The 23,408-nt window shown below is 51.4% G+C and overlaps 1 protein-coding gene across 1 annotated transcript in view; it reads right to left on the reverse strand.

Moving 5' to 3' along the window:
• Nucleotides 1-23,408, reverse strand: part of GYS1 (glycogen synthase 1) — a 228,707-nt gene that overhangs the window by 24,945 nt on the left and 180,354 nt on the right. The gene's annotated exons all lie outside the window — the stretch shown is intronic.

Raw genomic sequence — 23,408 nt, forward strand, 5'->3', positions numbered from 1 at the left:
GGCCTCCTGGGCTGAGGTCCGGGGTGTCCCTCTTTCTGAGATTTGTAGGGCGGCCACTTGGGCTTCTTCCAATACTTTCATCAGGCATTACCGTCTTCTCAATTTGCTGGGTGATGAGGGCGGTTTTGCTTTGGGGGTGTTGGGTTGTGTTCGCCCATGATTTCTGTTCTGTGCACATTAAATGCCTGGTTCTTTGCTGTACTGGTTGTTTTTTGTGTTTTTTGGGATGAATGCCGGGTTTTGCTTTGGTATGTCTCATTAGTTAGGAAGGTGTCGAGGACGTAGGGACCTGGGGGTAATGTCCTATTACTTACGGTAATCTTCATTACTCCGGGTCCCGTAGTCCTCAACACCTTCCTGGCTTCCCTCCCTCCCGCCCTGTTTGCCGGCCTTCATCCTTTGGCTTGGTATTTCAGGGGGAATGCTGGGACATGTACCCTTATGTACTCCCGGCGGGAGGGGGAGGGTAGGTCCAGCATTCCTTCCTTTTCTTTTTTCTGACAGAGATAGTATCATCTCATTAGTTAGGAAGGTGTCGAGGACTACGGGACCCGGAGTAATGAAGATTACCGTAAGTAATAGGACATTCAGAGACACTGTGGGGGGCTTATTGTCCAGCATTTTTGCGCCCCCACAGTTTTAACTTTTACTCCACAAGCATTTCTCACACCTTCAGCCCGATAGGTGTGAGAATTGATTGTGGTCTAAAAGTTAAAACTGTGGGGGCGCCAAAATGCTGGACAATGGGCCCCCCACAGTGTCTGTGAATGGTCTCCTTGCAATTGAGGGAGCGTCTCCCTCCACTCTGCCTCCAGACAGACACCATCCCTGAGAGGCCCAGGGAGGGGGCCCCCTCCAATGGACCTTAATTGCAAGGCGACACCTTTTTTTAAAAATATATCTCCAGGGAAACAAACAGGACACATCATCAGTGCGTGGCCCCATGCTGGTGGGCTGAGCGCGAGGCCCTGTGCAGCCGCCCACGCTGCCCATGCCTAGCGCCGGCCCTGCTAGCAACAGCAGAGAGGTGGCAGACGGAAGGAAATACAGGTGGAAAATAACCTGAGAGGAGCAGACAGCGAGTAGGTGGTCACCTCTCACCAGGTCACAACAGACAGTTTCCAGTCATTGACCTTTCTGTGATAACCTAATGCAGTCAGGGGGCTGCAGTCTTCATTTGTTCTCACTGAACTCATTAGACACAAACACCTAAAACAATGGTTTGTCGATATAAAGTTCAGGACTCGAGACAGTGTTCGTAATAACCTGGAGTGAGGTGGTCACCCTAACAGGGAGAGTTTAAACGCACACCTACAACCAGGGGAGACAGTGACAGTGTTCAAGAACATCCAGAGAGAGAAAGATTAAAGGGGGACACATTGGGACTGATAATGTACACACAGAGAGAGCAGGGGTAGAATAGTTACACACGTAGAGAGAGCAAGAGTGGTCCAGTGGAGAGAAACTCTGCCTATAGCAGCCACCCCTGCATGCGGACATCAATCGTCTCCTTTTTTTGCACGCTGTCAGACGCGGAGCATGGTTGAAAAGATGGACTTTGTACAGGCAGTGTGAAAAACGAGCGTGGGACGTAACTTCCAAAAGTCCACTCCACAGAACAGGGAGGTGGGGGTGTGGGAGAACCAGCTAGAGAATCAACCAGCAAGAGCAATACCAAAGGGGACCAACTTATTCTTCTGCTGGATACTTCTAACTGCAGATTCCTCAATGTTTGAATAAGTACCAAAGTGACGCCCCTCCGAAGATGGGGGTCCGAGGAGTAGATTCACACAAGGAAGTCCTGCAGGACCGAACACACTGGCCCACTCGGTTGACTTGGTAAGGTAACTAGTGCCAGGTCAAAGTATGGGCAGACACCCCCATCGGTCATGGCAGATGTCCCAACAGGACATACCAAGTCAGGGCCATTGCAGAACCTTCCACCCCGGTGAACAAGCCCCAGGGCCCTCCAGATAATGACTTTTGCCAGTGAATAGCACAGCTTGATGCAGAGGACAATCCACTGCAATAGGGTCTGCGTCTGGGCTGCCTTTTCTTTCTTTGCACCACCAAACCCCATGATCATCGAGAAGGTATGCCTAGTCCCATCAATGTCGAAACTAAGGGCGCGTCGTTGGTCAGAACGGGCAAGTCTCTCCTGCTCTTTAGCTAGATGTGATGGAGGAAACTAGGCAGGAGCAAGATGTACTGCTCTACATGGAACAGCAACACCACTTTTGAGAGAAACATGCATGTGTCCCTAGAACCAGCTGCCCAGGGTAAAATGAAGTACACAGAGGCTGAACTAAAAAGGCCTGTAACTCACCGATGTGATGCACAGAAGGGACAGCAGAGAGAAAGAGCTGTCAAGGGCAGGAGGGTAAGGGGACAGGCATGAAGTGCGGACATAAGTTATAGGTTGCTTATCAGCGCACATACATTGATGCTTCCTCCTGTTATACAAGTACACAAGATGGAAGGATACAACTAAAACATTTAAAATAGGGATTAAAAAGTAGGGTCTAATATTTTTGCAAAAGGTAAGTAATGAAGGGAGCACTTGTAATTCTCAAAGTATTTTGTTTCGCTGCTTTGCTATGGGAACCTAAAAAGCCCCATCAGCAAAAGAAACTGGTTTAATCCTGGGAATATCCAACAGAAATGAATAGGAGTGAAAAGATCATTTGGGGTGGAACGTAAGTGGAATTTTGAGGTCCTAAATGCTAGGGAAGACGAATGAATGACTCAAGGTACAATATCCAAGGATTTAAACAGAAGGATTTTCTAATGCGCTCAGAATGTGAGAGATGGAGCCTTTCCTCCTTGACCCTGTAACAAGGCATCCAAAGAAGGCTCCTGCACAAGCTGCAGCCATGAAGGAGTTGGTTAGGAAGAGTTCAATTAATTCCCGTAGTCCAAGCGGGACTGTACAAGAGCTATTCATTTTTACAACGGTGCTCTGTGCACACTACGTTATATCAAGTTCATTCAAATGAATCAACTTTCACTTAGTGCTGCTCCGTTCGTTGCACTTAGTCAAAGTGCCTTGAAATCATAATTGAAACTGATCTGGTTAGGAATGTCCTTCCCTGTGGAATGTGCGCACTTCTTGCAGGGAACTGCTGGGTTCCTTATCAATACTCAAAAACCTTCCAAATGACCATAAAACCTCTTCGTAATAGGTTTAATCTTATTTATTTTCATTATTTTCATGAATTCTTCATTTGTTCAAATCATTATTTACACTTTACATGAATTATCACCCAATGCATTTCGGGTCACTTCATGGACCCTTCCTCAGTGGTCTATAGAAATAATAAACAAGAAGCTAATTAATCATAGGTCTCAGATCATGTATGTACTTCAAAATATTATTCATTCAAACAAATAAATATATGTATTGCGGTTGTTGCCCATGAGTATATGTCTTATTCAATTGTCATAATACTGCTATTCCAGATTGAGGAGTTAAACACTGGTTGATAATCAAGTCCTCAAATAACAACATTGAATCATACAAAACGCTATACCTAACGTTGTAATTAAATGGCGTGACCCTAATCGATCACTCTGTAAATTAGAACTCATAAAGGCAATCTCTTCCCTGCTTGTTCATACAATGCGGTATATTCGTTCACGGTAGCGTGTTCTTTATGTTAGGTATATCGTTTTGTATGATTCCATGTTGTTGTTCTTTAGTGTAGTCTTAAGGACTTCAGTTATTTCACAGTAAGACAAAATAAGGCAAAGGAGTGCACTGTGGTCATGGTAGATGATAGATTTGGTTTCATGAACCATAGCCTTGCAAGAAGAAGGGGAAGCCGTACTTGTCAGACGCTTGACGACCATCTGTAGTAGAGCTGATAACAAAAGGGCTTGTGCCTGGAGGTGATCAGGCAGTGGAGTGCAGATGAGCTTGCCTTTGGAGTGCCCGCTGCATGGCAATGCAACAACCACCTCTATATAGGCCCAAAGCATGTGGCACAAGCAAACATTGCACCACCCATAGGGGAGGTGTAACATCACTCACTTAAAATGGTGGGTACGATGGAGGAAGAAAACAGTATGTGACTTGGGAAAACTGCACCCTGACAGACTGCAGGAAGTGAGTGAAATATATACACGCACCAGCAGGAGATGCGTTACGGCAGCAGCCCAAGTAGCCTGAGAAGGAGTAGTTTCTGTCCTGTAACTCCAGTTCTGTAGTAGGGGTATCTCTGTTATAGTCATAATCTAGTGAATAGTCCCGCCCATGTGCGTGGACCCCGGAGCAATCAAAAATAATCTCTTAAAGTGTCGAAAAAATGCAGACCTGCACAGACACTTAAGAGAGAATTAAAGACAGATAATGCAGCCTATAAAACAGGCTACACTGTCCAGTACTTCAAGTAGAAATTCCACCAAAAAATCCACAAAACAGCAAAGCCTGTACAGATTTCCCTTGCTTCAGCAGCAAAAACCCTCTGGAATGATAGAGAGGAGGATCTGGACAGACAAGCCCCATAGGCTGCCATTATGTGGCTCAGAACAGGATACTGTGCCTTTAAGAGAACTTTCCAGAACTTCACAGTATCCCAGAATGCACTGCAGGTCCCTTTTACTTTCAGTTCTTTTTGAAGGCGTAACACGCCAGACCTGTAGCATTCCTTACATGAATATCTCTCTCTCTCTCTCCACCGGGGAGGAGGGCGGGCGCTTATGACTATAACAGAGATACCCCTACTACAGAACTGGAGTTACAGGACAGAAACAACTACTTCTGTAGTAGGGGATCTCTGTGTATAGTCATAATCTAGTGAATAGAATGGCAAGCCCATCCCCACACCAAAGCGGCGGTGGAGAACGAGAAATAACACCACTATTGTGCGAACAGATTTCGCAGCGAAGCCTGCCCAACCTGAGCGTCTGCTCTGGCATCAGTGTCCAGGCAATAATGCTTAGCAAAGGTATGGACCGACTTCCAAGTGGCTGCCTTGCAGATTTCTGCAATGGGAACATTACGAAGCAAAGCCGTCGTGGCAGCTTTGCCCCTGGTGGAATGAGCCTTAGGTTTGCCCCCTAAGGTCTTATTAGCCTTTTGGTAACACAATTGTATGCAGGACACAATCCACCTCGAGATGGACTGCTTAGAGGTAGCAAGACCCGACCTGACTGATCCATAGTTGATAAACAACTGGTCCGACCTACGAATATCTTTGGTTTTATCCAGATAAAATGTCAACACCCTCCTAACATCCAGGGAATGTAAAGACCTTTCCGCTGGAGATGAAGGATTCTGAAAAAACGTAGGCAAAGTTATAGTCTGGTTGACATGAAAATCAGAAATAACCTTGGGAAGAAATTTAGGGTGAGTACGCATAACAACCTTAGCAGCATGAAATACAGTATAAGGTTCTTGGCAACACAACGCCTGAATTTCACTCACCCTGCGGGCCGATGTGATGCCCACGAGGAACGCCGCCTTCCAGGACAGGTGCTGCAACGAAGCCTTATGAACAGGTTCAAAATGCTCCTTCATAAATCTGGACAGCACCACATTCAATTCCCATGAAGGCGAAGGAAGCCTGACAGGAGGGAACACTTTCTTCAAGCCTTCCAAAAAATCTTTGATCACAGGGATCTGGAAGAAGGAAGTCTGTGAAGGGCATTTCCTGTAGGCAGTCAATGCAGCCAGATGGACCTTAATGGAATGGACATTAAGGCCAGACTGCGCCAGATGTAGAAGATATGGAAGGATGACATCTTCCTTACATGTCGTCGGGTCATAGTTCTTGGACTTGCACCAGATGCAAAACCTCTTCCACTAGTAAGCATAAGAAGTCCTAGTGGAAGGTCGCTTAGCCTCCTTCAGTATGTCCATGCAATCTTCCGGGAGATTAAGATGGCCATATTGCACTATCTCAGGAGCCATGCTGCCAAACTCAAAGACGAGAGGTTGGGGTGCAACATCTGCCCCCCGAACTTCGTGAGAAGGTCCGGCCTGCACGGCAGCTTCATGTGAGGAAGGAGAGACCGGCGAAGCAGGTCCATGAACCACCACTGCCTGGGCCATTCCGGGGCAATCAGTATCATCCGCGCCCTGGACTGGGACAGCTTGATGAGAACCGTCGGAATCAGGGGAATGGGTGGAAAAGCGTACAGAAAGCTGTTCGACCAGTTGATCCATAACGCATTCCCCAGCGTCCCCGGCTGATAGTACCTGGAGGCGAAGTCTCGGCATTTGCTGTTTTCTGCGGTGGCAAACAGATCTACGTCTGGGGTCCCCCACCTTGCGAAGACTTCTCCTAGTACTTCGTCGTTTATGACCCATTTGTGGTTTTCCTGTATCAGTCTGCTCAGTGAGTCTGCCTGAACATTCTGCACACCTGGCAGATGGGTAGCCGTTATCGTCAGTCCTCGGGCCAGAAGCCAGTGCCAGATCGCCTGCGCCTCCTGCGACAGGGTGCGTGATCTCGAGCCCCCCTGCTTGTTGAGGTAATACATCGTGGTCGTATTGTCCGTCTGTACAAGCAGAGAGTTGGTCTGGAAGGACGGGTGAAAGGCCTTCAGTGCCAAGTGAACAGCTCTGAGTTCCAGGAAATTGATGTGGTACGTGGACTCCGTCGGGGACCACGTCCCTTGAATCTGTAAGTCTCCGGAGTGCGCTCCCCAGCCCTGGAGAGAAGCATCCGTCACGATAGTCTGAGTGGGAATGTCCTTGTGGAAGGGAACCCCTCTGAGGAGATTCTCCGCTGAACACCACCACTTCAGAGACTGAAGAGCATGCAGAGACAGTCGTATCTTGTCGTCCCAAGATCCTCTCCTCTGGTCCCACTGATCCTCCAAGCACTCCTGCAGCGGTCTCATGTGCAGCCGCGCATGTGGCGTCAGGAAGATACAAGAGGCCATCGATCCCAGTAGAGAAGACACCGTCCTCACTGTTGTAGATGGAGTGGTCATAAGAGCCTGAGCCTTCCGAAGGAGTGATAATCGTCGCGACTCCGAAGGAGACACGCTTGCTGACATCGTATCAATGGTGGCCCCCAAGTACTGAATGCACTGGACCGGAGTCGGGACAGACTTGAACATGTTGATGTGCAACCCCAGCTTGTTCAAAAGAACGCACGTCTTCTGGAAGTGCGCTTGAGCTTCCGAGAAGGAGGAGGCCTTGATCAACCAATCGTCCAGGTACGGGTAGACAAACACCTTGTTCTTCCTCAGGTGTGCCGCTACCACTGCCATGCACTTCGAGAAAGTCCTCGGCGCGGACTTCAGCCCGAATGGAAGTACCGTGTACTGATAGTGATTGGTGCCGACTAGAAATCGCAGGAACTTCCTGCGTTTGTGTGCAATGGGCACATGGAAGTACGCATCCTGTAGGTCTATTGCACATAGCCAGTCTCCCTGTTGCAACTGAGGATAAATCTGATGCAACGACAGCATGCGAAACCTTTCTCTGCGAATCCACTTGTTTGCCTGTCGCAAGTCCAGAATGGACCTGAACTCGTTCTTGTCCTTCTTGCGGACCAGAAAGAACCGGGAGTACAGACCTCTTCCTCTTTGAGACAGAGGTACGTCTTCTATCGCCCTTTTCCTTAACAGGATATCGGCCTCCGCCTGGAGCTCGTGCAGTTGATACTGCGAGCTGACCAGAGGAATCGATGGAGGAGGGCTGGTGAATCGAAGACTGTATCCATTGCAAACAATATTCAGCACCCACTTGTCCGGAGTAATTTTTCTCCACTCTGCCAGAAAAAAATTGAACGCTCCCCCCCCCACCGGAGCGGGTAACGATGAAGGGGAAGTAACCGCTCAGGGTCGAGACCCAGCCGGGCCTTTGTTAGCTGTAGAGGACTGCTGTCCACCTCTACCCTTCTAGCGCTTCTGGAAGGGTCTCCGGAACTGCTGCTGTTGTTGCTGCTGCTGTCCCGAAGACTGTCCTCGCCCTCTGCCCTGTGCACCGAACCGTCTCTAGAACGGTCGGTAGGACTTCTTTTCCTTGGGCTTCTCCAAGCCCACCGCCGTCAGGGTCTCTGCCTCCGCCTTCATGCGGGCCATCTCATCATCGGCATGTTTTCCGAACAGAGTTTCTCCTGAAAACGGCAGATTGGCCACTCGCTGCTGGGCCTCCGGCTTGAGTGACGTTAGCCTGAGCCAAGCAGGACGGCGCTGGTTGATCCCATGACAATAACCATGGGCTCCCAAAAGAGAGATATCCGCAGCCGCGCTGATGATCTGGTTTGAAACCAGCATCCCTTCCTTAAGGACCTCTAGGAAGTCCTCCCTCTTGTCTCGTGGTAGAAGATCTGTGAACTGTTGCAGGGAATCCCACAGGGCACGGTCGTACCGCCCCAGCAAAGCCGAATCGCTGGAGGCTTTCATGGTAGTGGAAGCAGTCCCACAAGCCTTCCTCCCAGCCGAGTCGATCCATCGGCTTTCCTTATCCGGTCGGCACGGTGGAGGACGGGGAGGTAGAGTGTCTCTATAACAGAGTCGGGTACTGGATCCATCCGCAGGAAAGCCGGGTCCGAATCCGGTGCCCTGTACTTCTTCAGAAGTCGGGAGGGAGCAGCCTTCACCACCGCTGGCGTAAGGAACAGCTCCTCCGCAGGTTCTACCAAACCTGGCACTAACGTCAGCAGGGGGCGAGACAAATGCTTCTTGTGAAGTGTCTCAAATATCACGGACGTCGTAGGTGTAGGAGCCGTCACCGTGATGCCCAACTTTGTCGCCCCCCTCAGGAGAACCTCCTGGAACGTGCTGATGTTGTCCACCGGACACACCCTTGTCCCCGGGGAATCCGACAAGGTCGGCGAATAGGATCGTGTCCTGGAGGAGTCCGTGCGGGACCTGGATCCTCACCTCCTATGGCGGCGTCTAGATCTAGTGGAGGATCTGCGCCGACTCCTAGATCTTCCTCTCCGTCCGGCTCGCGATCTTTACTTCCTAGGCCTCAGGCGATCCGCCGGTTCCACCGCGCGGGCGTCTTAGGTTTGGCCTGGGCCTGCGGCTTAGGAGTCCCCTTGAGAGGTGTCGGAAACCTGGGCAATGAAAACGACCTCGGTTGAACCGGAGGAGGCTTCAGTGGCACCTGAGGTTGAGGTACGGTTTGCGGAAGCGGAGGCAAAGGAGGAGGGGTAGAAACCCTCGGAGGGGGACCCCTCGGCAATGGCGGTGGAGGCGTAACCTGCGAAGGCGAATACACCTCGGAATACACCGAGCCCGGTGATCCACCACCAGCCTGGGACGTCGGAGAGCCTCCCATGGCATCAGGCCTCCTCTCCCGCTTCTTCGACGTCGACCGGTGACCAGAACGGTGACCAGACGGCGAGCGTCGGCCCCTCGACGTCGAGCGTCTCTTCCTCGGCGTAGACCGTCTTCCATGCCTCGACGTCGATCTCTCGTGTCTTGATGGCGACCTCTTGCGCCTCGGCGGCAACCTCTTGCGCCTCGACGGCAACCTCTTGCGCCTCGACGGCAACCTCTTGCGCCTCGACGGCAACCTCTTGCGCCTCGACGGCAACCTCTTGCGCCTCGACGGCAACCTCTTGCGCCTCGACGGCAACCTCTTGCGCCTCGACGGCAACCTCTTGCGCCTCGACGGCAACCTCTTGCGCCTCGACGGCAACCTCTTGCGCCTCGACGGCAACCTCTTGCGCCTCGACGGCAACCTCTTGCGCCTCGACGGCAACCTCTTGCGCCTCGACGGCAACCTCTTGCGCCTCGACGGCAACCTCTTGCGCCTCGACGGCAACCTCTTGCGCCTCGACGGCAACCTCTTGCGCCTCGACGGCAACCTCTTGCGCCTCGACCTCTTGCGCCTCGACCTCTTGCGCCTCGACGGCGACCTCTTGCGCCTCGACGGCGACCTCTTGCGCCTCGACGGCGACCTCTTGCGCCTCGACGGCGACCTCTTGCGCCTCGACGGCGACCTCTTGCGCCTCGACGGCGACCTCTTGCGCCTCGACGGCGACCTCTTGTGCCTCGACCTCTTGCGCCTCGACCTCTTGCGCCTCGACGGCGACCTCTTGCGCCTCGACGGCGACCTCTTGCGCCTCGACCTCTTGCGCCTCGACGGCGACCTCTTGCGCCTCGACGGCGACCTCTTGCGCCTCGACGGCGACCTCTTGCGCCTCGACCTCTTGCGCCTCGACGGCGACCTCTTGCGCCTCGACCTCTTGCGCCTCGACGGCGACCTCTTGCGCCTCGACGGCGACCTCTTGCGCCTCGACCTCTTGCGCCTCGACGGCGACCTCTTGCGCCTCGACCTCTTGCGCCTCGACGGCGACCTCTTGCGCCTCGACCTCTTGCGCCTCGACCTCTTGCGCCTCGACCTCTTGCGCCTCGACGGCAACCTCTTGCGCCTCGACGGCAACCTCTTGCGCCTCGACGGCAACCTCTTGCGCCTCGACGGCAACCTCTTGCGCCTCGACGGCAACCTCTTGCGCCTCGACGGCGACCTCTTGCGCCTCGACGGCGACCTCTTGCGCCTCGACGGCGACCTCTTGCGCCTCGACGGCGACCTCTTGCGCCTCGACGGCGACCTCTTGCGCCTCGACGGCGACCTCTTGCGCCTCGACCTCTCGCGCCTCGACGGCGACCTCTTGCGCCTCGACCTCTCGCGCCTCGACGGCGACCTCTTGCGCCTCGACCTCTCGCGCCTCGACGGCGACCTCTTGCGCCTCGACCTCTCGCGCCTCGACGGCGACCTCTTGCGCCTCGACCTCTCGCGCCTCGACGGCGACCTCTTGCGCCTCGACCTCTCGCGCCTCGACGGCGACCTCTTGCGCCTCGACCTCTTGCGCCTCGACCTCTTGCGCCTCGACGGCGACCTCTTGCGCCTCGACGGCGACCTCTTGCGCCTCGACCTCTTGCGCCTCGACGGCGACCTCTTGCGCCTCGACGGCGACCTCTTGCGCCTCGACCTCTTGCGCCTCGACGGCGACCTCTTGCGCCTCGACCTCTTGCGCCTCAACGGCGACCTCTTGCGCCTCGACGGCGACCTCTTGCGCCTCGACGGCGACCTCTTGCGCCTCGACCTCTTGCGCCTCGACGGCGACCTCTTGCGCCTCGACCTCTCGCGCCTCGACGGCGACCTCTTGCGCCTCGACCTCTCGCGCCTCGACGGCGACCTCTTGCGCCTCGACCTCTCGCGCCTCGACGGCGACCTCTTGCGCCTCGACCTCTCGCGCCTCGACGGCGACCTCTTGCGCCTCGACCTCTCGCGCCTCGACGGCGACCTCTTGCGCCTCGACCTCTCGCGCCTCGACGGCGACCTCTTGCGCCTCGACGGCGACCTCTTGCGCCTCGACCTCTCGCGCCTCGACGGCGACCTCTTGCGCCTCGACCTCTCGCGCCTCGACGGCGACCTCTTGCGCCTCGACCTCTCGCGCCTCGACCTCTTGCGCCTCGACCTCTTGCGCCTCGACCTCTTGCGCCTCGACCTCTTGCGCCTCGACCTCTTGCGCCTCGACCTCTTGCGCCTCGACCTCTTGCGCCTCGACCTCTTGCGCCTCGACCTCTTGCGCCTCGACCTCTTGCGCCTCGACGGCAACCTCTTGCGCCTCGACCTCTTGCGCCTCGACCTCTTGCGCCTCGACGGCAACCTCTTGCGCCTCGACGGCGACCTCTTGCGCCTCGACGGCGACCTCTTGCGCCTCGACGGCGACCTCTTGCGCCTCGACGGCGACCTCTTGCGCCTCGACGGCGACCTCTTGCGCCTCGACGGCGACCTCTTGCGCCTCGACCTCTCGCGCCTCGACGGCGACCTCTTGCGCCTCGACCTCTCGCGCCTCGACGGCGACCTCTTGCGCCTCGACCTCTCGCGCCTCGACGGCGACCTCTTGCGCCTCGACCTCTCGCGCCTCGACGGCGACCTCTTGCGCCTCGACCTCTCGCGCCTCGACGGCGACCTCTTGCGCCTCGACCTCTCGCGCCTCGACGGCGACCTCTTGCGCCTCGACCTCTCGCGCCTCGACGGCGACCTCTTGCGCCTCGACCTCTTGCGCCTCGACGGCGACCTCTTGCGCCTCGACCTCTTGCGCCTCGACGGCGACCTCTTGCGCCTCGACGGCGACCTCTTGCGCCTCGACCTCTTGCGCCTCGACGGCGACCTCTTGCGCCTCGACCTCTTGCGCCTCGACGGCGACCTCTTGCGCCTCGACGGCGACCTCTTGCGCCTCGACAGCGACCTCTTGCGCCTCGACGGCGACCTCTTGCGCCTCGACGGCGACCTCTTGCGCCTCGACGGCGACCTCTTGCGCCTCGACGGCGACCTCTTGCGCCTCGACGGCGACCTCTTGCGCCTCGACGGCGACCTCTTGCGCCTCGACGGCGACCTCTTGCGCCTCGACCTCTTGCGCCTCGACGGCGACCTCTCGCGCCTCGACGGCGATCGACCGCGACCTTGACCGCGACCTTGACGGCGACCTTGACCTCTTCCGCCTCGACGGCGACCTCGACCTCTTCCGCCTCGACGGCGATGTTCTCCTCCTCTTCGCCGACGGCAAATGGCGGTGTCGCTTCGACGGCGAGCCCCGACGCCGGGCCCTTCGACTTTGATCACTCGACGTCGAGACCGAAGAGGATGACGACGAAATCGTCACCGGAGACTTCGACGGCGGTCTGTGCACATCCCTCAACGTCGAGTGCCGACGGTGCTTCGCCCCAGAGCCCTGGGGGGACGGGGAACAGATCGTAGTCATTCCTCTCGACGGCGTGGTCGCTGCAATCGACCCAGATGGAGAGTGGGCACGTTTGCTGGTCTTCCTGCTCCTGGGGAGCCCCCCAGAGGCCTCAGCATGGGCAGAAGGAGCCCCTCCAGACCCACCTTGCGCCTTCAGCCTTCTGTCCTCGAGTCCCTGAAGCCTGATCTTCTTTCTTTCCTTCAGGGTCCTGCCAGAGAAGCCCTGACAAATCTCACACTCCTCTGGGACATGGGAAGAGGGAAGGCAGAGGATACACACCTCATGGGAATCCGATTTGGCCTTCTTCCTGGAGCACTCCGGGGATTTGTCAAATAATGCAGGCATAATTGACATCAAAAAGGAGCAAAAACCAAGAACAGCACTAAAGTACTTTAGAAGCACTCAAAACGAAATTAATAGTGAAAAATCACCAAGAAACCCTTGAAAAGGGAGAGCTCAATGCTCCAGGGTCCTGCTTGCAGGAGCCGGAAAAAAGAACTGAAAGTAAAAGGGACCTGCAGTGCATTCTGGGATACTGTGAAGTTCTGGAAAGTTCTCTTAAAGGCACAGTATCCTGTTCTGAGCCACATAATGGCAGCCTATGGGGCTTGTCTGTCCAGATCCTCCTCTCTATCATTCCAGAGGGTTTTTGCTGCTGAAGCAAGGGAAATCTGTACAGGCTTTGCTGTTTTGTGGATTTTTTGGTGGAATTTCTAGTTGAAGTACTGGACAGTGTAGCCTGTTTTATAGGCTGCATTATCTGTCTTTAATTCTCTCTTACGTGTCTGTGCAGGTCTGCATTTTTTCGACACTTTAAGAGATTATTTTGATTGCTCCGGGGTCCACGCACATGGGCGGGACTATTCACTAGATTATGACTATACACAGAGATCCCCTACTACAGAACTATCAACACTGGAACAGTAGTTCTAGCCTGAAGCATACAGATACTAGCCTGTGTGTCCTGAAGTCACTGCAATGGCAGAAAAGCCTTCAAGGGGACTGTGCCTAAAATGGCCAAATAACGGACCATCTTCTTCAAATGTTGAAGATGAGATTTGGACTGGTTGATGAAAAAACCCAGGATAGACAATAAAAGCATTTTATGTTCTGCGTCTGGTTGGAAACTTGCTGCAGCGAGCTCTGACCGGAGTAGTTGGGCTGCAGCAATCGACATGACCTTTGCTAAGCCTTGACTGCTGAAGTAAGTCAAAGGCAGGACAATAAAGTCAAATTTGACCCAAAACCCAAAATGGAGATACATCTGTGGGATTGCAGATCCGGGAACATGAAAGTACTAGTCTGTAGGTCCAGGGACAACATCCAATCCGAATGGTCAAATGCCAGGAGAACATGAATGAGGGTCATAAACCTGAACTTCTTGAGGCATCAGTTTAGGAACCTAAGATTTAGAATCAGTCTTAAGCCCCCATCCTTCTTAGGGATTAGGGAGTACTGCGAGTAACAACCCATTTACCGCCTACCTCAGACACAATCCAAATTGCCACGTTTACGACCAACAGCAACACTTATCTGGAGAGGATACTGGCATGATTTGTCAACAGCAGAGTAAAAATACTGCTGGGGAGGTAGAGGAATTAAAAGTCAGTTTCCCTTCACATATGATTGCGCATCAAATATGGTGTAGCGTGACTCAGAGTTAACTCTTGCCGAAGGTGCACTGGAATACGGGGCTGGAGCCAGTTCTGGAACCGGCATCAATGTAGCCTGAGGCAGCGCTAATGGAGGAGAGCGTAACGAAGAGAGGTAGAGACAGACAACTGGCGAAGGTTAACCGTTTTGTGTCAGTCGGTGCAGGTAAGGCACACCAAACGAAGTTTGACTGGTGGCTTGGCAGTTCCATTGAGCCCGACTGCTCTCCAGAGGGAGTCAGAATGAATTTGAACATCTGCAGCATGGCCTTCTTGAAGGCCGCAACCTGCTATGGAAAGAACTATGACACAGAGTTTGGCTTCCCACTTCGTGATGGTGCTAGGGTGCTGAAGTTATCAAAAACGTGGTGGATGGACTATATGACTTAATATCAGCCACGTGTAGTTGCTTGGACGCATCCTAGTCCATTGGTACCACATCACCCCGGTTTGGACACAGCTGTATGCAAATCAGTCTTGACCATGTTCCAATAGGAACAGTCAATCCAGAACTGCCAGGCCAGGTCCTCCCTGAAACGGAACACAAGCAACCCGAGAGTGCATCTGGATGCATTTGTCACAAGACTTGTGTTTGTGCCTGGTACTAAAGCACTACAGATATTATGCTGCTCTGTAAAAAAAAAATCTGTTTGTGGCACACACAACATGGTTTTAAGGCTGCCATCTTTAGGGGAGACATTCCTATACGCTTCCAAAAAGGTAGGAGAAGCAAATATACTTTGCTAAAAAAAAGTTGAAGGAGAGCTCTGGATCCAAGTTGAAGGGCATGGAAAAAAGGAACTGATGTCAGAACATGGTGTAGTGCCAACATGCAGAGATGCATCATCATGCCCTGAGGCATGAGAGAGTCTGGAAGGAGGCGGATGAAGCCACCCACCCATGCAGGAGCTCTTGCAAAAGTCACAGGATCCAGCCTGGTACCGAGTTAGATTCAGAAAGCATCTACGGTCAGAAGTATGCATCAGAAAATGAGTGTGTTCATGCACAATTAGAGAGAGCAACTGTAGTTCTAGATAATGACACCACATCTAGTATTGCTCACCTAGAGTGTGTAAGACACTAGGCTTGTTAGTGCACATCTACACAAAGCAAGAGGAAAACAACAGGTATTCATTCACATACAGAGAAATGGAAGCGCGTGCGCATGTTAATGCTCACCTAGAGTGAGGCGGACACAATGAGAATGTTAATGCAAATCTAGAGAGAGAAGAGAGGGAGGGAGTAAGAGTGTTAACATACAACTAGAGAGGAGACAGAGTGAGACTTAATGCACACCAAGAGAGTGTGATGGGAATACAGAGGGTGGTAATGCACACCCAGAGAGAGTAATATAATTAAAGAGGTTTTCAATGCACATCTAGAGAAAGAGATGGGAATAGAGGTTTTTAATGCACACCTAGAGAGAGATGGGAATACAGAAGTTTTTAATGCACATCTAGAGAGAGATGGGAATATAGAGGTTTTTAATGCACACCGTGAGAGAGATGGGAATACAGAGGTTTTAAATGCACACCTGGAGAGAGTGATGGGAATACAGAGGTTTTTAATGCACACCGTGAGAGAGAGATGGGAATACAGAGGTTTTAAATGCACACCTAGAGAGAGAGATGGGAATACAGAGGTTTTTAATGCACACCTAGAGAGAGAGATGGGAATACAGAGGTTTTTAATACACACCTAGAGAGAGAGATGGGAATAGAGGTTTTTAATGCACACCTAGAGAGAGATGGGAATACAGAAGTTTTTAATGCACATCTAGAGAGAGATGGGAATATAGAGGTTTTTAATGCACATCTAGAGAGAGATGGGAATATAGAGGTTTTTAATGCACACCGTGAGAGAGATGGGAATACAGAGGTTTTAAATGCACACCTGGAGAGAGTGGTGGGAATACAGAGGTTTTTAATGCACACCGTGAGAGAGAGATGGGAATACAGAGGTTTTAAATGCACACCTAGAGAGAGAGATGGGAATACAGAGGTTTTTAATGCACACCTAGAGAGAGAGAGATGGGAATACAGAGGTTTTTAATACACACCTAGAGAGAGAGATGGGAATACATAGGTTTTTAATGCACACCTTGGGAGAGAGAGAGGGATGGGAATACAGAGGTTTTTAATGCACACCTAGAGAGAGTGATGGGAATACAGAGGGTGCTAATGCACACCTAGATAGAGTGATGGGAATACAGAGGGTGCTAATGTACACCTAGTGTGTGTGATGGGAATACAGAGGGTGCTAATTCACACCTAGCGTGTGTGATGGGAATACAGAGGGTGCTAATGCACACCTAGAGAGAGAGAAGGGAATACAGAGGTTTTTAATGCACACCTAGAGAGAGAGATGGGAATACATAGGTTATTAATGCACACAGAGAGAAAGATGGGAATACAGAGGTTTTTAATACACACCTAGAAAGAGATGGGAATACAGAGGTTGTTAATGCACACCTAGAGTGTGTGATAGGAATACAGAGGTTTTTAATGCACACCTAGAGAGAGAGAGATGGGAATACTGAGGTTTTTAATGCAAACCTAGAGAGAGAGATGGGAATACATATGTTATTTAATGCACACCTTGAGAGAGAGAGAGGGATGGGAATACAGAGGTTTTTAATGCACACCTAGAGAGAGAGAGATGGGAATACAGGGGTTTTTAATGCACACCTAGAGAGAGTGATGGGAATACAGAGGGTGCTAATGCACACCTAGAGAGAGTGATGAGAATACAGAGGGTGCGAATGCACACCTAGAGAGTGTGATGGAAATACAGAGGGTGCTAATGCACACCTAGAGTGTGTGGTGGGAATACAGAGGGTGCTAGTGTACACCTAGAGAGTGATGGGAATACAGAGGGTGCTAATACACACCTAGAGAGGGATAGGAATAGAGGGTGCTAATACACACCTAGAGCGTGTGATGGGAATACGGAGGGTGCTAATGCACACCTAGAGAGAGGGATGGGAATACAGAGGGTGCTAATGCACACCTAGAGAGAGGGATGGGAATACAGAGGGTGCTAATGCACACCTAGAGAGAGGGATGGGAATACAGAGGGTGCTAATGCACTCCTATATATAGAGAGATGGGAATACAGAGGTTTTTAATGCACACCTAGAGAGATGGGAATGCAGAGGTTTTAATGCACACCTAGAGAGAGGGGTGGGAATACAGAGGGTGCTAATGCACACCTAGAGAGAGTGATGGGAATACAGAGGGTGCTAATGCACACCTAGAGCGTGTGATGGGAATACGGAGGGTGCTAATGCACACCTAGAGCGAGAAATGGGAATACAGAAGGTGCTAATGCACACCTAGACAGTGTGATGGGAATACTGAGAGTGCTAATGCACACCTAGAGAGTGTGTGATGGGAATACAGAATGTGGTAATGCACACGTAGAGAAAGGGATGGGAATACAGAACGTGGTAATGCACACCTAGAGAAAGGGATGGGAATACAGAGGGTGCTAATGCACACCTAGAGAGTGTGTGATGGGAATACAGAATGTGGTAATGCACACGTAGAGAAAGGGATGGGAATACAGAACGTGGTAATGCACACCTAGAGAAAGGGATGGGAATACAGAGGGTGTTAGTTTACACCTAGAGAGTGTGATGGGAATAAAGAGGGTGCTAATGCACACCTATAGTGTATAGTGGGAATACAGAGGGTGCTAATGCACACCTAGAGAGTGTGATGGGAATACGGAGGGTGCTAATGCACACCTAGAGAGTGTAATGGGAATACAGAGGGTGCTAATGCACATCTAGAGAGAGGGATGGGAATACAGAGGGTGCTAATGGACACCTAGAAAGTGGGATGGGAATACAAAGGGTGCTAATGCACACCTAGAGAGTGTGATGGGAATACAGAGGGTGCTAATGCACACCTAGAGAGAGAGAAGGGAATACAGAGGGTGCTAATGGACACCTAGAAAGTGGGATGGGAATACAAAGGGTGCTAATGCACACATAGAGAGTGTGATGGGAATACAGAGGGTGCTAATGCACACACAGAGAGTGTGATGGGAATACAGAGGGTGCTAATGCACACCTAGAGAGAGGGATGGGAATACAGAGGGTGCTAATGGACACCTAGAGAGAGGGATGGGAATACAGAGGGTGCTAATGCACATATAGAGAGAGGGATGGGAATACAGAGGGTGCTAATGCACACCTAGAGAGAGTGATAGGAATACAGAGGGTGCTAATGCACAACTAGAGAAAGCATGAGGAAGACACTGAAAATACATGTTAATTCACACCTAACGAGAGGGGGAACCAGTAAGTGTTGATGCACACCTATGGAAGACGGAAGAAAGAGAAAGTGTTAATGCACACCATGAGAGGGGCAGTGAGAGTGTTAATGAATGCCTAGAAAGGGGTTAGTGAGTGCTAATAAACACCTGGAGAGAGAGGGGGAGTGAGAGGATTCATGAACAAGCAGACAGTAGAACTTAATGCACACAGAGAGAGGTCAACAGTGAGTGCCAGTGTACACCTAGCGAGAGGAAAGCACTGAGCCTGTTACTGCCTTTCTGCTTGGTCTAGGTGGGCATTAAGAGCAGCATTAAGACAGTAGATTATTAATGCAAAAACAGACAAAGTAGGAGGTAGGCAGTGGGTGTTCATGGACACCAAGAAAGAACAGGCGGGAGACAGTGAGTGTTAGTGCACATTTAGCATATGTAGTAAGTGTTAATGCAAACCTAGACAGTGGGAGAGGCAGTGAGCAATTTCCCAGTGTTAATGCCCGCTTAGAGAGAGCAGGAAGATAGTGGGAATGTTAATGCACAGAGAGAGTAAGACATTGAGCCTGTTACTGCACACCTAGAGAAAGCAAGAAGACTCAGCCTGTTAATTCACAACTAGACAAAACAGAAGGAATACAGGTATTGTTAATGTACACTTAGAGGGCAGAACAATAATAATATTGCAAAATGTTAAAACACATATTGATGGAGCAGAAGAAGAAAGTGAAAATGTGAATGCACATCTAAAAAAGGTCAGTAGGGACAACAGCAAGAGTGTTACTGCACACTTAGGAAGGGAAGAGGTCAGTGGGAGAGGTAATGCAAGAGAAGAGAAGAACAAGCATTGAAAATGCAATAGGTCTCGCAATAGAAGAGTTTGACCTTTTTGGTTTTGCAAATGGATGAGTGGCGTTGCGTGGATGAGTGGCGTTGCGTGGATGAGTGGCGTTGCGTGGATGAGTGGCGTTGCGTGGATGAGTGGCGTGTGTGAGTGGCGTTGCGTGTGTGAGTGGCGTTGCGTGTGTGAGTGGCGTTGCGTGGATGAGTGGTGGATGTGGTGGTGGATGCGGTGGTGAAGTGGTGGTGGATGTGGTGGATGTGGTGGTGGATGTGGCGTTGGATGTCATGGTGGATGTGGTGGTGGATGTGGTGGTGGATGTGGTGGTGGATGTGATGGTGGATGTGATGGTGGATGTGATGGTGGATGTGATGGTGGATGTGATGGTGGATGTGATGGTGGATGTGGTGGTGATGGATGCGGTGGATGTGGTGGTGGTGGATGCGGTGGATGTGGTGGTGGTGGATGCGGTGGATGCGGCGGTGGTGGTGGATGGGGTGGTGGTGGTAGTGGTGGTGGATGGGGTGGTGGTTGTAGTGGATGTGGTGGTGGATGTAGTGGTGGTGGGTGTGGTGGTGGTGGGTGTGGTGGTGGTGGTGGATGCGGTGGTGGTGGATGTGGTGGTGGTGGATGTGGTGGTGGTGGATGTGGTGGTGGTGGATGTGGTGGTGGTGGATGTGGAGGTGATGGTGGATGTGTTGGTGAAAGCACAAGGAGGCAATAAGGCCTCAAAGGGTGCCTGGCATAACACCCTCTTCCCCTATTTCCACCCCCAAAAAGATAAACCCATTACTGACGTGCCAAAGTCTAACCCAGTATAAGTATACCCTACGTGGTTTTCAAACAGTTGGTGTGCAGGGGTATAGAAGCTGAAATTAAGAACAGAAGAGGACTGGGATGGATAAGCAAGGTCGGAGGTCAAACATGCCATCTCAAATTCTTTCGGGGTGGGGGCAAGGAACGCACGGCAGGAAGTGTCGGCCTGTGTCAAAGCAGCACCCAGCTGGGAGATGAGCACGTGCCTTTTGGGGGTGGGCTGTTGCAGAGAGTGCTCACGTGACCTTCCTCAACACAAACAACGCGCATTTAAACCCTCCAGGGGAGGGGTGAGCGTACTTGGACCAGGAGGTTAATTGCGGCTGGCAAGTGGCACGCTATTTTAATACAATATGGAGTTTTGTGCAAAGTGTGAGTTTGGGCTGCGGGGGACTGTGGGAGTAGGCAGCAAAAATGCTTGTTAGTATGGAGTGCTAAAAGGTAATATGCGAGAAAGTTATTTCAAAAGTATTGTGTGTGTGAAGGAAGATTGTATGGGTGAATGGCAGAGTATGGATAAGGAAGAGTGGGGGGCAAAAGATATAAGAGCAGCAACTTGTTGACAGTAAAGTTATGGAAGGCAAAAGGAATGTGAGCATATTTGTAGAGGCGAACTAAATTGTTTTTGTGTGTTGTCGTGTTATTTAACAGAAATAACTAACAATTGTAGCATTGTAATAACATAAAAACAAGTAAACAATAATGAGAAGTAGTAGAAATACAAAAGTTGCAGTACAGCTCCAAATTGTTATATTAAAATGGATGCTGTAGTAGGTAGAGACAGGGAGGGAGAGAAGAAGATAGTAGCAGTTGCGTAAGAGTAAGGTAGTATTGTGTGCAAATGGTATGATGTATTATAAAAAAACAATAAGGGCTTAATGGAGAAAGGGAGGGTTAAGAGCACGAAAGATGGCAAGCAAATAGTAGTGGCATGTAGCTAAAGCAGAAGGGACTCAAGAAAAAGGGAGGTAGGGAGGGAGAAAGCAGGAAGTGCAGTATGGTAAAGTGTTAGTTTGTGTTAAAGCAAATAGTAGCAGATGCACTGAAGGCGCCTTGCAGTCTGTATTTTTTTTTTTTTGCAAGTAAATGGTCCGGTATTTAATTAAAATAAAAGAAGGGACTTGTAGGACACAGGATGAGAGGAGCGCGCAGGACGTCAAGCAAATAGTAGCAGATGCATCGAAGGTGCCTTCCAGTCTGACAACACAGAATAGATGGTGAGGTAGATTAGGTTAAGGAGAGGCCGCGCATGAAGTAATGAAGCGGACGCGCTTTGTGGTGGGGGAGGGGGGTGCATCTGTTCTGTTAAAGTGATCATGAGTCTGTATGAAGGGGCTTATATGTTTGTGTGTGAATTTCATAGTTGTCAAATTCTTTGTAGTTGAGAGAGGCAAACAGAAAATACAGAATGACAGAAAAGAGACGGGTGAAAAGGAAAGCAAAAAAGAGACGGAACCAGCTTTGCAAAGGGGCAGATGGAAATGATCTAGACAAAAGACGAGAGGGAAACCTGAGCAATGCAGGCAGAGAGAGAGTGAGGGTTCGAGAAAAGAATGAGGCGTTGCGGTTCTCTTTCTCCCTCTGGTCCCTCCTACCTGGGATGATCCCTCGCTTGTGAAAAAGGGAGAAGAAACGGTTTTCATGTGAAAGGGCATGTTTTGGGATCAACTTCAACTACACACGTGCAAATTGTGAGATCGGGAAATGCATTGTGTCATTCCTTCAGAGGAATAAATGGAGAAAATGCTTCCGTGCGGCAGCGCTGATTGAGCCGAGTATGTAAGAGGAAAACAGCTTAGGGAGCCACTAGAAGCTTTCGATTCTGGCGGGCTGAGATTGGGAGGGTTTCAGCGCTGCTAACTTTTCGCTGGGATTTCACGTGGTGCGTGCGCACACAAAGAAGGGAGGGATAGTGAGAGAGAGGAAGGGGGAGAAGAGAGGGGGTAGTGGTACACGAGTGCAAATTGTGAGATTGTTAAAAGCATTGTGTCATTTCTTCAGAGGAATAAGTGACTCCGGGGAAAAGGGAGGGGGCGGAGTGGAGAGGAATAAATGGAAAAAAATGCTTCCGTGCGGCAGCGCTGATTGAGCCGAGTATGTAAGAGGAAAACAGCTTAGGGAGCCACTAGAAGCTTTGCCTTCATCCAGAGCGATTCTGGCGGGCTGAGATTGGGAGGGTTTCAGCGCTGCTAACTTTTCGCTGGGATTTCACGTGGTGCATGCGCACACAAAGAAGGGAGGGGCAGTGAGAGAGAGGAAGGGGGAGAAGAGAGGGGGTAGTGGTACAGAGTGCAAATTGTGAGATTGTTAAAAGCATTGTGTCATTTCTTCAGAGGAATAAGTGACTCCGGGGAAAAGGGAGGGGGCGGAGCGGGTAAAAAAAAAAAACAAGACGGAGGGAAGGCAGAGAAGGGGAGGGGGGAGGAGAAATGCGACACGGCGGGCAGGGGAGGGGGCGGAGCGGGGAGAGGGTGTGAAAGCAGCAGGGGTCTGGAGTGCGGCTGAGGGAACTTAAGAAATGCGACACGGCAGGCAGGGGAGGGGGCGGAGCGGGGTGTGGGAGGAGTGCGGCTGAGGGAAAATACATGCAAGCAGGCGGCTGGGGGCATGTGCACGTGCTTTTAAGCTCAATGCACATGCGCATTAAGCTTGAATTTCACGGGCACTGCAAGGAATCGCCACGATTCCTTGCAAGTTGGTTAAAGACTGTTTAAGCCCCCATAGTCTCGCAAGCTCGATGCACATGCGCATCGACAGGCGACACCTAAAAAAGGGCAGTGAAGCTGTTAATGCGCAACCCGAGAGAGTAGATGAAAGGCACTGAGAGTGGTAATATACACACAGGAAAGGCAGAACACAGCAAGAGTGCACATCGAGAGAGAATGAGAAGAGAACCACAGGCAGATGCCGTGCCTAGAGCTCCTAGCAAGAGTGGCAGTGAAGACAAGGATACAGAAGCTAAAAGAGTAAGAGAGGGCAAAGCATCCATAAAACAACAGGTGGGAGAGGGCTGAGGAATGCAAAAGGGGGCACTGGGTCGGAGAAGGGGTAGACTTTGGGGAGCCTACCTGGTTGGGCAGCAGCGATTCACATGCGGGGATGGACTACAGTGCACCCTCCAGAGGTGGTGCAGGTCCTATAAAGACACAAGGTGTGGACAGG

Source organism: Lissotriton helveticus, chromosome 7 (genome assembly GCF_964261635.1).
Source record: "Lissotriton helveticus chromosome 7, aLisHel1.1, whole genome shotgun sequence".
Taxonomy (NCBI): Eukaryota; Metazoa; Chordata; class Amphibia; order Caudata; family Salamandridae; genus Lissotriton; species Lissotriton helveticus.